The sequence below is a fragment of the Populus alba genome, chromosome 1 (genome assembly GCF_005239225.2).
Source record: "Populus alba chromosome 1, ASM523922v2, whole genome shotgun sequence".
Classification (NCBI taxonomy): domain Eukaryota; kingdom Viridiplantae; phylum Streptophyta; class Magnoliopsida; order Malpighiales; family Salicaceae; genus Populus; species Populus alba.
Genome location: NC_133284.1, coordinates 51923798 through 51939787, shown reverse-complemented (window position 1 = coordinate 51939787; position 15990 = coordinate 51923798). Strand labels below are relative to the sequence as shown.

Sequence of the window (15990 nt, the reverse complement as noted above, 5' to 3'; positions counted from 1 at the left end):
ATTAAATAATTATTCAAGAACATGATTAACTTATTAGCACCGGTTGTTTACCTGTCAAGCAAAATTTTGTCCTATTTTTTAAAAGTAAACAAGGACTTCATCTCTATTAGCAAATATTGGTCAAAAGACATGCTACATGACTAAATGATTGTTTGAAAAACAAAAGGTAACTCTTGTAATATACAAGTTACAGAGAAAAGATTTGTGATCTGCAGAAAAAATGTTTCGGAACGCCGTGCAACTGTATTACATCGAAAATTTTAATTTTTTTTTATTAAAAATTAATTTTTTTTTTATTTTGAATTGTTTTGATGCTCTAATTTTAAAAATAATTTTTTAAAAAATAAAAAAAATTATTTTAATGTATTTCAATATGAAAAACACTTTAAAAAATAACCACAACTACGCTCTAAGTAGGTAATATCACATTAAAAAGTTAATAAATTATATCCACTTTAATTTATATTTAACTATAACTTTTATTTTCATTTAATTTTGGGCATGTTTGGTAGCCTTAGTCAATTGAATAAAAAGAGAATAAACTTCCATTCCTTTTATGTTTTGAAACGACATGAATTTATTTTAAAATCATTACAAAAACAAATTTATTTGTATTTATTTATTCATATTTCTCAAACCAAACATGCTTTTATTTTTTTTTATCTTTATCTTTTTTATTCCGAGTCATTATCGAAACACAATCTTTGTCTTCGTTTGAATACATGGGTATTTTTTATATTAAAAAAATGAATAAAAAAAAAAAAGACAAGCAGCTCTCAAACCTTTCAATTACCATATAGGTTTCAATTTGATCTCCCATCTACCAAAAGTTCAATTTCACTGCTAACAACAGTTGCAATAACTTGTACCTAATCTGTTCACATCAGATGCATAAGAAAGTAAAGTTAAAAACACTCAAATCTCCAAATCAGTATTAATAGTGAGAAAAATAATGTAGATATGAATTGATAGGTTTTGTTTGAAAGGAAATATCATAGTTTTGATACCCGACCCGGCAAGTCGACCCGAGACTGAAACCGGACCAGAATGAAGAAAAAACAGAGAAAGAAAAAATCTGTATGACTCGGTGAGACTCCAATTAAAAACCCGATTACAAACTCGTTGATTTTTTTTTACTAAAAAGATATCGTTTTGATTTAAAAAAAATTAATCCAGTCAAAATTCAGAACCCGAATCTTAAACTACACCGGTCACCAAACCGAGTCTACAAACTATGAAAAATATCATGAACATTACTCCTATGTGCATTTTGATACAAAGATAAATAGTTGTATTCCAGGGAAGGCTGACATTACATCAATAATTATTATTATATAATAAATTTGTTATTAAAATAAATTTTTATATTTTTAAAATATAATAAAGTATATATTTATCGTGTTTGTTTATTCTATCACGAGACAATAACTAAAAGCTACCTAATTTTCTTTTATAAACTCTATTTATTGCATAGATATTATCATATTATGCTATTTAAAATGATATATGTAAATAATTAAAAAAGAAAAAGAAAAGAGAATTGTAGATACAAAGGAAGGTAACAGCGAGACATGGGAGAAGAATTATACTATAAACAAATGCCAAAAAGAAGAAGAAAAGATTAATTTAAAAACATGAATAATATTTCTGTAACAAAATACACAGCACTGGTGGAAGGATTTCAAACATAGTTTTTAAACCCGACTTTTTTCGGGGTTTAGGTTTTAAGATTTGGCCGGATTATTTAAGTTAAATTTTTTTTAAATCAAAATAATATTATTTCAATAAAAAAAATAAAAATTAACGGGTTGTAACTGAATTTAAAATGAAATATGTAAATAATTAAAAAAGAAAAAGAAAAGAGAATTGTAGATACAAAGGAAGGTAACAGCGAGACATGGGAGAAGAATTATACTATAAACAAATGCAAAAAAGAAGAAGAAAAGATTAATTTAAATACATGAATAATATTTCTGTAACAAAATACACAGCACTCGTGGAAGGATTTCAAACATGGTTTTTAAACCCAACTTTTTTCAGGGTTTAGGTTTTAAGGTTTGGCTGGATTATTTAAGTTAATTTTTTTAAAATCAAAATAATATTATTTCAATAAAAAAAAATAAAAATTAATGGGTTGTAACCGAATTTTTGACCGGGTCATACTAAATTTTTTTTATATATATATTTTTTTAACATAGTCCCGATTTTAATTTTAAATTAATTAAGTTTTAGCCAAACTGAATTTAAAAACTATGATTTGAACACAGGAAACCAAGACAACAATATTTATTAATCGTGAAAGGCATGAGAAAGGAAGATGGCTGCGTGCTAACAGCAACACGCAAGTGCTCATTATTAAAGTAGAAAGAAAACAAAAAAGATTGATTCTTTAAATCCAACTATGTGGAAAATAAAAAAATAAAATTGGCAAGTCAAATTTAGGTTGCCTGTTCTTTTCATTGCCATGCTTTGAATTCAAGAAGGCAATCATTCACTCGGAATATAATAATATATAGGCCAGCGTTTTATCATCCACAAATTTGGACCTTAACCTTGAGTAAAGTGAAGTGTTTCACGTAGCTTTGTTATATTTTTAGTTTGAAAAAATATTAAATTAATATTTTTTTATTTTTTTATGGTTCTAATGTGTTTAAGTTAAAAAAAAAAACTATTTTAATATATTTTTAAATAAAAATTTATTTTAAAAGAGACACAAACACCATCTTAAAGCAATGTTTCACTAGAAATTAAATATAATAATAGCCCGCATTTTGTCATCCACAAGAATATTTGGACCTTAACCTGGATTGGATTAGATTGTTTCTTTCTCTCAAACTTTGTAGGGTTCTAATACACTGTAGGTGATAAGATGGTACGTTAAATGTCATTATTGAGATTAATGGTTGATTAGTTGTCAATTTGCAAGTCACTGTTTTATTTATATTATTAGCATGCAATTATGCATGGCTTTTAATTAATGCTTGTTATGCTAAGGCAATGCTTGTTTTTTAATTTTAAAAATATTTTTTAAAAAAATAAATTTTTATTTTAAATTAATAATTTTTTAATATTTTTAGATTATTTTGATGTACTGATGTCAAAAATAACTTTTAAAAAATAAAAAAATATATTATTTTAATATATTTTAAATAAATAAAGCAAAGATTTGAAATATTCATGTTATTGTATCTACAATTCATGCTATTGTATCGGTAGCTTCTCAAAAGGATCACCGGAACACGAAAAGATTTGTGATTTTGGAAGAGAAAATTATATGAAAGAGATAATAATGATGTAATTGCCGATAAATTATTTTTTTAATGAGATGTCACGCGTCGAAACAAGGATTTTATTAAATTTTAAGATTTTTTTTTTTTTTCTTATGAAGATCCTTGGAGGAAGAGTCGGTAGAAAAAATAAATTAAATTCGATAACATGGTGAATGATTGCAAGTAATATTGGTGATAATTGGTGCACATGGTACTTTTTTATCACTCTTAATTAGTATAGATTAGTGGGTGATAATTTAATTGAAATTTACATCAATTTTAAGAAACATAATTATTTCCCCCACTAATTAATAATCAACTCAAATCATTTTTTAGTGAATTAGAAAAACAAAACACATGAGAATTATCATTTTTGAGGATGCAAAATTTAGTTTTCATATACTAAAAAAATATTAAAGGCTTAATGATTATGAGTAGTGTTCACCTTACCAAAATTCTCTTATTAAATTCACTTTTATAGAGTTTCAATAAATGTTTGAGATTTTTACGAGAAAAACAAATAAAAATATTAGTATTACACACTTAGCTTAAACCTAAAACTTAGATCAATCTCGGTTAAAAAAAAAAATAGACAAATAAATTAACAAGGATTGATCCGTAACCAGGACAGGTCTCTATAAAACTTGTTGATTTTTATTTTTTTTAGAAAAAATCTATTTAAAATAATATTATTTTGATTTTTAAAAAAATAAAATTAAGTTGATTAACGAGTTACTCTTAATGTTAGAATGATTTCTAACTCCATTACTCTTTTATGAAACACATCCTAATTATTTATCTTTTCTTCTTCTTTTTTCCTGTTTCTTCGTAGTCAAATCAATCCTCTTCCTAGTGAAGGGATCGTCCAATATGTAGCACCACACTTCTATGTCTCTTTGTTTTTATCAATTAGAGTTCTACCAAATATTCTTGTTGCTATTCCATCTAATCAACAAAGTTTATAAAGTAATTATAGGCATGTGTTTAAAGGGATTAAAGGAAAAAAGAATTATGGAGAGATCGCCTTCCATTAAAAAAAAAAAAATTGAAAAAAAAATCCAAGATTTTTCTTTTGTAAATGGAAGTCGGATCATTTTAGAATACATCTAGTGGTCATTATCATATCAATTCACTAAACTTGACAATTAAACAACTTAAACTTTATATTAATGGGGGTATTAATTGATGATGTAACATTGATATCATAGTTTTCAGACCCGATCTAGTTCAAGATCCGGGTTTTGACCAGGTTACCTGTATTAATTTTTTTATATAATTAAAACGATGTTGTTTTAGTAATAAAAAAAAAATCAACGGATTGCAACCGGATCGCAACAAGTTTTTTCTTTATTTTTTCTTTACTAGACACGATTTTTAATACCGAGTCAGCCAGATCCCAAAATAACCTGTCAGTTTGAATTTCAGAACTATAATTGAAGTCAATCATCATCATCATTGACAGATAAAATTAAATAAGATTTTTGAATTCATATTGTGGTCATTATCATGATATCAACTCGCTAACCTTGACATTTAACAAAATAAAATTTATAATTGAGTATTATTAATTGATGATGTAACATTGATATCAATCATCATTACCGACAAATAAAATAAAATACAACAAAGATGTAAAACCATATAAATATATGATAAATTAATCTTTTGATACGTACGAAAGCAGTGTGAATAAATGTTAAGGCGTCTATAATTCGACGGGTGTTTTTGTTTTTATTCTCTAAAAAGGTTTCGGGTTTCGCATCTTTTCTTTGAAAAAAATACATAATGGCATAGCTGTAATAATACAAAACTCCTTAATTATTTATTTCTATCTCTATCAAGCATTCTTGTGATGAATTATTCCTCTACAACAATTCGTGTAGTGGGAAATTAAACAATTATTTATTTATTCATTAATTTTGTAATGTAAGCACACATGTTCAATATTTGCTACTGAATATATATATATATATATATATATATAATTTTAACATTAGTATTAGAGGTAGTATTTACTATTAGGTCGAAGTAACATCAACTTATGAGTTATATGAACAAATAAATAACTATATTAAAACTAATATGATTTTTTTTATTTAGAAAAAAAAATAATATATGAAAGTAACAAAGAAAAATCTCAATTCTTTTAACGCAATATGTCAATTTATTCATGTAACTCGCTGTATATATTTTCTTTTCTACAATATTAAAAATTTTAAATTAAAATAAGAAACAAAATGTTTGTAATTAAGTAGGAGTTGATGGTAGATCAATGGTGTTTATGATTGTGGTGTATGGTGGTTTTCAAAATAATTTTTTGTTTAAAAATATGTCAAAATTATTTTTAAAAAATTTTTATTTTATTTTTAATATCAGCATATTAAAGCAACCAGAAAACACTAAATTAATATTAAATTAATATTTTTTTAAAATAAAAACACTTTAAAAAAACTCTTAAAAGCATAAGAGAAACTATGTCAACCATCCAAAAACCTGAATAATTTCACAGGGAAAAAAGAAAAAGGGAAAGAATAAAAAAAAAAAAAAAGGAAAAGAAAAGAAAAGCAAAAGAGCCAGGGAATTTCCAATACTTTAACCTGTTCTCTTGGCTCTTTCCTGCTGGTTTGACCTTTGTGTTGCAGGAATATTACATTGGAGTAGTTATTTTATTAATTATTATAGAACAGTCTGCTGGTAGATTCTGTCAAAATAATAATAATAATAATAATAAATTTAAACGTGCAAAAAGCATCAAGAGGCATAGTGATTTATTAGTGATTTATTTCTCTAAATTGCAGCCATGCCATCCTTGTCATGAATCTCTTACCAAATCCAACTATTAATCAATTATACATATATTTTTTAAATTTGTGTGCATACGCCATAACCCGTGTTCCATTTTTATTCTAATCTAGTTTCAATCACAATAAACAATCACTAAATTCAATTTATAGTTATTAAATGATAGAGATTGGATGAGATAATCTAAGTTAATAATTTAAAATGGTGTCATTTTTGTTAAAAAACCATCTTAACCTAATATCTTAAGCTGTTATGTAAGGTTCTAGGATTTGATTTATATTATTTTCTAACACACTCCCTTAAGTGAAAGCTTTTTGGGCTTGAAACTTGCACAGATACACATTATCTTGTTCTTAATTTTTATCAAATAAATAGGAGTGGTGAGATTTGAACTCGTGACCACTTGGTCATCAAGGTTCTGATATCATGTTAAAGAACCATCTCAACCCAATAGCTTAAGCTGTTAAATAAGGTTTCAGGATTTGATTTATATTATTTTCTAATAATTTTAATTAAATTTTTTACAATTAATATGTTTTTAACTAGATCGTTTGAGTCATGATTCTATTTGATTTTTTTATCTAACAAGTTATATCTTAGATTAATTAAATCTCGGGGTGACTCGCCAAGCCGAGCATGATTTAAAAACCTTGTTATATAAAATGACTTCCTAATGGTTGTGAGAGTGATTGACCATCTACACCAAATCGCTAGGATTTCATTGTCTTCCCGTGTGCCAAAACAAGAGACAAAGTTTAGGGGTTTTTTTAATTTTTTTTTATAAGGAAAATAAGAATCAATTAGAACAGGAAACGCGCTCCATGCATGTATATTTCCGAGAATTCAACCTGCCGAAATTGAAGAAACACAAAGAAACAAGATAAAGGACAAGCACTCACAACCACCTCTATATCAAAATTGTCTTTCAATGGTTTCTCAATAAAGATATTCAAAACATAAGAATTGTTACTACACGTGTATTCCATGGAGACTTTTTTGCAAATTGTTGTGTTATACACTATTTCAAGTGTTTTTCGAGATGTTTTTATTGGAGTTTTTTTTAAAATTAATCTTCTTAGTGTTTTTGAATCGTTTTAATATGTCAATGCCGATATCAAAAGTATTTATTCTATGAAGATATTTTTACAAATTGTTGTTATGTTATATATTATTTTGAGTATTTTTCGAGACGTTTCAACCAGAGTTCTATTTAAAAAATTAATTTTTATTTAATGTTTTTTAATCGTTTTGATATGCCGATACTAATATTAGAAGTATTTTAAAAAACAACCGCTACCACTATCTCCAACATTCTTTTTATTCTTCAATGGAGGTTTGAAATGATATAATATCATGCCAAATGACTCTTGTGTAGCTAATGTAAGATTGATTCATGTTGTTAAGTTGATGTGGACATTCTTTTAAATATGTAGTGGGCTTCAATATACATTGGCCCAAACATTTCATTTTTTTTGCCACCTCTTTGGGTTACGAGGAATACCAATTGGACCAATTGAGGGCCCATAAACTCCCATGAAAAAACATGACTTTAACCTCTTTGGGTTACGAGGAATACCAATTGGACCAATTGATTTTTTTTAGTGGCTTTTATAATGATAATTAAAATATTTGTGGAACCATGAATCCCTATCCAAACCCAACACCAATCTTGGCTTGAATCTTGAGTGCCCTAGATCGAGTCCTGGATGGCCACCGAGCACCCTGACCCATGTCCAAGCTCGTACCTAAACATCCATGCCTTAACTCTTGAAGGTGGCTCCAAAAATACATGCTAGAAATATAAAAAATCTATTTTTAAAAGTTTTGATTTTCAAAACTTGTTGTCAATTTTATTTTCTCGAAAACCATAAACAAAAACAAGATTTTCATATCTTAATTAAGTCAAACTATTTGAAATGTAAAATGAAAATTACTTTGAACCTTCCAAAGTAAAAACACTATAATATTGATTTAAAAAAAAATGTGTTTGATGAGGTGGTGTATGATGGTTTTGCAAAAGTATTTTTTTAATTAAAAATACATCAAAACAATTTTTTTATATTTTTAATAATAACACTTTAAAATCATAAAAAACACCTAAAAATCTTGATTTTTTTAGATGAAAAACAGTTTTAAAAATAAGATTAATTCCATTATCAATTAAGATGGTCTTTGATTTATGCTTCTTGGAGTGGCTAAAATGTAAACAGAAAAATAACAGCTTAAATATCCACATCACATGAAGCAGAGGTAATCGGAATGGATGGGGCTACGTAGAAAAAAAATCCATGCAAAATGTGTATCAGTGTATGCAATTAATGAGCGACACACCCAATTACTTATTACATCAAAGTGTAATTATAATTATTTTTTAAAAATATTTTTTACTTAAATCTATATTAAAATAATATATTTTTAAATTTTAAAAATCATTAAACGAGGGACAGACAGCCAATTGATTAGTCAACTATTATTGTTTTAAGTTTTCAAATATGATAAAAAAAATACTAATGATAGAATATGATAAAAAAAATATCAAAATTAAATAATTATATTGTATTTTTAAAGTGAATACCTACTTTTTAGTTTGAAAACAAACGAAACATTATTTTTAAATTAAAAAAAAAAACTAAAATCATCAGTTTTAAAAGGAAAGAGAATACCAAACATGCACAGAGTCTTTGATTCATACTTCTTGGAGTGACTAAAATGTAAATAGTAAAACAACAACATCAAATGCCCACATGAGAAGGGAGGTAAAGTGTGCAACTAATAAGTGAGCGACAAAGACACAACACAGTTTATTTTTGGATTTAAAAATGTGTTTGGGTACGTTTTAAAAATATATTTGATTTTAAAAAAAATATTAAATTAATTTTTATATATATATATTTTTATAATTTTAATGTATTGATATAAAAATTAAAAAAACATACAAAAAAATTATTTTGATTTAAGTTCAGGTAAAAACACTTTTAAAAAGCATATTGCACCATAATACTAAACACGCACAACAAGCAGTCAGTTGCTTTCACATTGTTGCCAAGAACTTTTCGGTAATGTTATTAAATTCAGCCAAGCTTAGGTTTTAAAGTAAACCAAGTGGGAGATGACCTAGTGTTACTCAACTGGCCTAATAGGTGCGCATATGACTGGGTCGATAACATGATCAAAAGATTGATGTCTTATTCCAAGTGCAGGAGTGTCGAAGTAATAAATAACCCGACAAGATCGGGGTCGAACCACATGAAGGTTAACTATATAAATTATAAATAACAATAACAACAACAACGATGATGATGAGTTAAAGATGACTTTAAGATGTAAGATTAATATTAAGATTAAACAATGATAAAAATAGTTGTCAAGGCTAGAAGATCCACTAGTGGTATTAGAAACAAGTATAGTATAAACTCTTTGTATTAATCAACTGGAAAATACACACAAAGGAGGTTATAATCGGATGATTTATCCTTAATAATTCATTATAAATTGTTAACATGATCATATTAATTATCTTATTTAAGTAATACCAAATTTTAAATATTGTCAGGAATTCATAATGCTACCTTATGTTAACAACAAATCAAGTTTCTTTCATAGCACATGTGTAGGTTATACCATATGGTGGCTATGAAAGTGTCAATCATTTGCTGTACCAAGTGTTATACAACACAAATCTAGATTAACCATTTAACAAGCAATGTATTAATAATTAATAAGATAAAAAGATAAGACATGTTAATAACAAACTTTCTTGGATATAGACATTGAAGTCCATGTTGAGCTTATATTATAATTCTAACATCATTAGTGAAACCTTTTCACCTTAACATAATAAGCTTAACTAAACATAATGAAGAAGATAAACATAAATAAACAATATAAGAACATAAGTATAGTAAAGGAAATGAAAAGCATAAATAAGAGATTAAGAAAAATATAACATGAAATAAAACTTAAACATTACAAAAATATAAAGAAAGAAATAAAGAGCATGATCTTGATCTGAAAATTAAGATGCCTAAATGCATGGCAAATGCCTCCTTTTATAGGCCAAAATTCGGAACTATTGATTTGATGACTAATTGTTGAGTGGGTGGCCACATCTTGACTTGATGACAATCCTTATCTTTTTATCTGCTAAAAACATCATTGCTAACGTTAGAATTTGAACAGATTTATGTCATAAAAGTTCTAGGAAATTGTCTCATCTTTCCAACAAAATAAGAATAGGTGCATTTGGACTTTTAGAACTCAAGATATGGGCCGAACACTGAATAGTATCAGGGCTGCAGGACAGATTCATACTTCTCTGTTATTGCTACAATTTGAACTTGAAACAGACTTTTTAAATCTTGAACTCCTCATGAAAGTTTTAGACCTATGTATTAGCTTTCTATCCATATATATCATACCTAAATCAAAATTCTACAGCTCCAGTTATGATTCAATAACCAAGTGGTGTTTCAGTTTGGACTGAACCAACATCTCTTTTCTAAGTTTAACCCTCTCTTTCTCTTCTTAATTTCAATAGTTAAATTCATCAATCAATCCCTTGTTTTATGTGATAGGCTTGCATTTAAGATGGACATTTACCATAAATTAAATGTATTTTATATTATTAGATATGCTATTATAAAACATGCTCTAACTAAAGAGTTATTGATACTTCAAATGCAAAATGATGTTATAAAACCTTGATAAAAAAACACTTTTAAGTACTAATAAATCGACTTAACAAAACCAAGTGATTTGCTTCTTTTTCTTTTTTTAAAAAATAATAATTTCAAAATGATGTTGATTTAACATTTTTTTATATAAAAAAAATAGATTGAAATGATGATGTTTAAAGATTGACCTAGGTCAAACCAGGTTAACCTGTCCAACTCATGACCTAGGTCATGGTCTTGGTCGGGTATAATAACTTTGTTTTTTTGAAATATATTTTTTATTTAATTAAATGATTATAGAAAAAAAAACATTTACAAGAAAGAGAATAAATAACATTATTGAAAAGAATTGTATTTTTTTTTTATCAAAATTGTCTTTCTTAATCATGTGATTTTTTTTACAACAAAAAATATTGTTTTTATTAGTAGCATGATTCATTGAATAAAAAGCCACAACAATCAGTAAAAAAAAAAGTTTGGAAAAACTACGATGATTGAAAATAAAAAGGAAAAAAGTGTATATTTTTAATTAAAAAAAACTAATTTTAATGTATTTTTAACCTATTTTCATATATAGACATCTAAAAGCACCATTAAAATCTTAACAAACGAACTTTTCAGCTCAAAACACTGCTAAATTGATTCAGAAACATAAAATTAAGCTTAGAAAAAAAATCCACTTTTTAATTTGATCTATTTTTTCAACTATCTGACGACTTAAAACTATCTCAATATACTCATCTCATCAAGAAGAATATATTGGCACAAGTTTCTTTGTTTTTTTTGTTTTTGGTATATGGCCAGCTGAGTGTTTTTTCTCTCATCCACTATTTTACAACAACTCAACCATTTACCGATGACCCTCTTTCCTCACAAAATCTAGGGACCAAAAAGTATAGGAATAAAATGTCAAAACCTTAATAAATAGGGACCAAAAAGTAAAAATAATAATCTTGAGGACCATAATTTCTAAAAACACATCTTATGAATAGTTTAAAAAAAGAAAAAGAGGATAGTTTTTTTTTTAATTAAATGTTAAATTTAGTCTTCCAAGTTTCAATTCAGTTTTAGCAATAAAATTAAATTCTATCTTACCAAATCAAGGCAATAATTTAATATGGGGATATTTTTTTGATATCGTTATAATCCTATAACAAACACAAACTAATTAGAACAAGGTATTAACCTGAAATGCGAGTGAATGCAATGTATAATGATGAAATTAAAAATAATAATTTAGTGGCTGAAATAAAGAATTCTTTAAAGATAAAAAAGTAAAACATGATACATGCTTTGTTTTCAAAGTAAAAATAACATGTATGGGTGTTTAGTAATTCAGTGTAATATACTTTCATAAAAGTATTTTTTTTATTGAAAATATATTAAAATAATTTTTATATTTTTATTTAATTTTTATATTATCATATCAAAATTATGATAAAACATCTAAACAACATCAATTTGATATATTTTTTTTCATGCGAAAAACAGTTTGAAAAACACTTTAAAAAGCTAATTGCACCACATTAAGATCCTGTTTGTTTTTACGCTTCAAAAATAGTTTTGAAAAAAATAACTTGTTTTATTTTTTTCTTTGCTTTAAAATTAAGTTTTTGTATGTTTTTAGATTATTTTGATGTAATGGTGTCAAAAACAAATTTTAAAAAAACAAAAAAAATTATTTTAATATATTTTCAAGTGAAAAATACTTTAAAAAACAACCATTATCATAATACCTACTAATATTGATCAACATTAAAAGCATAACAATATCAAATATGCACAAAGTCTTCTATTTATACTTCTTGGATTGACCGAAATGTGTAAACTAGAAAACAACAACATAATAAAAAAAATAGGTATGGCTACGTTGAAAAAAATAATTTCCATGCAAAATGTGGATGCAATAAATGAGAAGGTAAAGTGTGTAACTATTAAATGAGGGACAACCACCCAATTGCTTGGTTGTTTCAAGTTTTAATGATCTAGAGCACACTTGTAGATGCAATAAATGTTTAATAAAAAAATAAAATCATATATGAAATATATTTCATAAAAAAATAAAAAAAATAAACAAGATTTACCAAAATGTGGATGCAATAAATGTTTAATAAAAAAGTATCGGATTCGATATATATACGTGAAATATTATCGACTGAATAAATGGCTTTAAATTTATTTCAGTCTTCCATGTATTTCACGTAGACTAGCACACGTGGTTGTAGTTTTGAATGAGGTATTATTACCTTCTATATATATAAATCTTTTTCCAATTTAGCACTTTTTTCTCGATCCCTTTTATTTTTTTTATACTTTAAATTCATTTTTTTTTCTAATCTTATTCTCAGATCTTTTTTTAATAATCGTGGGAGTTTTTTTTGGTTCGAATATATATATATATATATATATATTAAATTGATATTTTCTATATTATTAATTTTAAGCAAGGTTAGAAAAGAAATTAAATTGAATTACTTTATTTATCAATATCATTTTTCTTCTTAGTTTCATCTTTATAATTTTTTTATTGGTCAATAAAATTGTTTTTAGATCGACCAAATCAACCAGCCATATAATAAAAACTCTCAAATTATAATTTTGTTCCATGTAAAAAGTTGAGTTATAAAATTCTATTTTTTATGGGTTTCATCTTATTTTTTCTTTTAATTTTTTTTCTTGAATTTTCTTTACAAGTTGACAAAACCAACCAAGTTTTAAGATTGACCCCTTCAATCAGATTAAATAATAATATTAAATAGCTTTCTACGGATTGAATGTTTAAGAAAAAATTGATATAAACCACATCGTTGTGCAGTTATGTAAACTATTTATAATTCTAAAAAGTCCTCAATCTACACCTACCTAACAAGCTCTTTTTGGTGTGTGTTGTGTTGGCCTGGAAATTCTTGCTATATATATATATATGTGTGTGTGTTTTATTGTTCTACACAAGCATTAAATCTTAAGTTTATCAAGCTATCAAGGCATGGCTAGGCTCTCACACAGCATCGCGATTCTTACGAAGTTGCAGGTTTCATGCATCTTCATTTTATTAACAACTGTAATTCCAAATGTGGAGGCTACAACCCACAATCTCACATGGAAGGTGGCGTACGAGTACAAGTATCTTGACTGCTTCAAGAAGCTAGCTATTGCCATTAATGGACAGACTCCTGGACCTCATATAAATGCAGGTAGGTAATGGATGGAATGATGGAACGGATTCAGTGAATCAATGTGCAGCAATGCCCGGGGGGTACTTCACATACCAATTTGTTGTTGACCAGGTAATATTAATTTCTGATTATTTGATTTGCAATATGATATTTTATGTATATAAACACAATTAATTCCTTTATTTATCATGTAATTTCAGGCAGGCACCTACATGAACCATTCGCATTATGGAATGCAAAAATCATCTGGGCTCTACGGATGAATTACTGTAAATCCTCTCCCCGGAGAAGAAACACCCTCCCACTACGAAGATCGGGAAATTATCCTTAGTGATTGGTACCATGACTCTGCTTATGAACATGCCGTTAAATTGTCTTCAAAACCATATGTCTGGATTGGAGAGCCTCAGGTTAGAAAAAGAAACCTTTTTTTTGTTTCCTCATGTTCTGTCCCATGTGTCAAGTCAATTAACTTAAGAGTCGTTTTTCCAAACCGGCCTCGAAACCTTAAACATCTTTTCGATTAAAAATTATTTTGTTTTTGTTTTCAAACTTTTGTAAACTATAGAAAAATGTCTGTTTTTGGATATGGAATTTTAAAAACTACTATATTTGATTTTCTGAAAAACAAATTGACAAATATCAGTCATAACTCGTTCGGTTTAATTTGTTGTGTTTCATCTCAGTCCCTTCTGATTAACGGAAGAGGGAGGTATCAGTGTGAGCTTCTCGGCGTCTCAAACCGTGACCAATGTAACGGCAGCAGTACAGAATGTTCTCCAGATGTGGTGAAAGTAAAGCCTAAGCAGACCTATCGATTTAGGATTGCTTCCTTGACTTCCCTCTCGGCTCTTAGTTTCCAAATAGAGGTAATTATTCTTCAATAAAGAAAAGAAAAGGTTGAGTCTGTATGATCTTGTTTTCCTTATATTCTGTAAGAAATTCTGCTATGCAGGGTCATAAAATGACTGTTGTTGAGACTGATGGGGTGCATGTGGTTCCGTTTGTTACTGATAACTTGTACATTTACTCCGGTGAGACATACTCCGTCTTGGTAACCACCGATCAAAATCATTCGAGGAATTATGGGATTAGCATAAATGTGATTGCTCGAAAGCCTGAAACTCCGAATGGATTTGCCATTTTAAACTATGAACCTAATCCCGTCGATGCTCAGCACCTACCACAGCCACCACCCGGCCCTCTTTGGAACGATACAGATTCGCAAAGAAACCAAAGTCTTGCCATAAAAGGTCTCCCAGGTTATGTTCCGGCTCCGCCGAGGACAGCAGATAAAGTACTTCACCTTTTGAACACGCAGAACACCGTCAATGGCTACAAAGTTTGGGCAGTAAATAATGTCTCACATGCTCTTCCAGATACACCTTACCTTGTTGCACTCAGGTTAAATATACCAGATGTCTTTGATCCAACCCCAGCCCCCGAAGACTACGACCATAGCTATAATATCTATGAGATTCCTGAGAACACAAATGCTACAACTAGCACATCCATTTACAGGTTGCCATTCAATAAAACAGTGGATATTATACTGCAGAATGCAAAAAGTATGGGAGGTGATAGTGAGACACATCCTTGGCATCTCCATGGACATAATTTCTGGGTCTTAGGATTTGGGAAGGATAAGTTCAATCCATCGACGGCTTCCTTGAACCTGGAAAACCCAATCATGAAGAACACAGTGCCACTTTTTCCTTATGGATGGACTGCCTTGAGGTTTCGAACTGATAATCCAGGAATATGGCTTTTCCATTGCCATATTGAGGCTCATTTCTACTTGGGGATGTTGGTGTTGTTTGAGTCAGGATCAGATATGGTTACAAAGCCACCACAGCAAAATATGGGCTGTGGAAAAACCAAAAACTACATCAACCCTTGAGGCATTTGCTTGAGGGTGACAAATCCTCTACCTCCATATGTATCAGTAGTTTTTGTGCTTTCCCAGCTATGGGGTTTTAATTTCCATGCCAATAAATAGATAAATAAACGAGCATTGTAAGCTTGTTTTCGAGTGTACACTAACAAAATTATCCATGCATTTCTGTGGAC

The 15990-nt window shown here is 27.9% G+C and overlaps 1 pseudogene; it reads left to right on the top strand.

Moving 5' to 3' along the window:
* Positions 1–13711: 13711 nt before the first annotated feature.
* LOC118048989 (L-ascorbate oxidase-like) lies at positions 13712–15990 on the top strand (annotated as a pseudogene).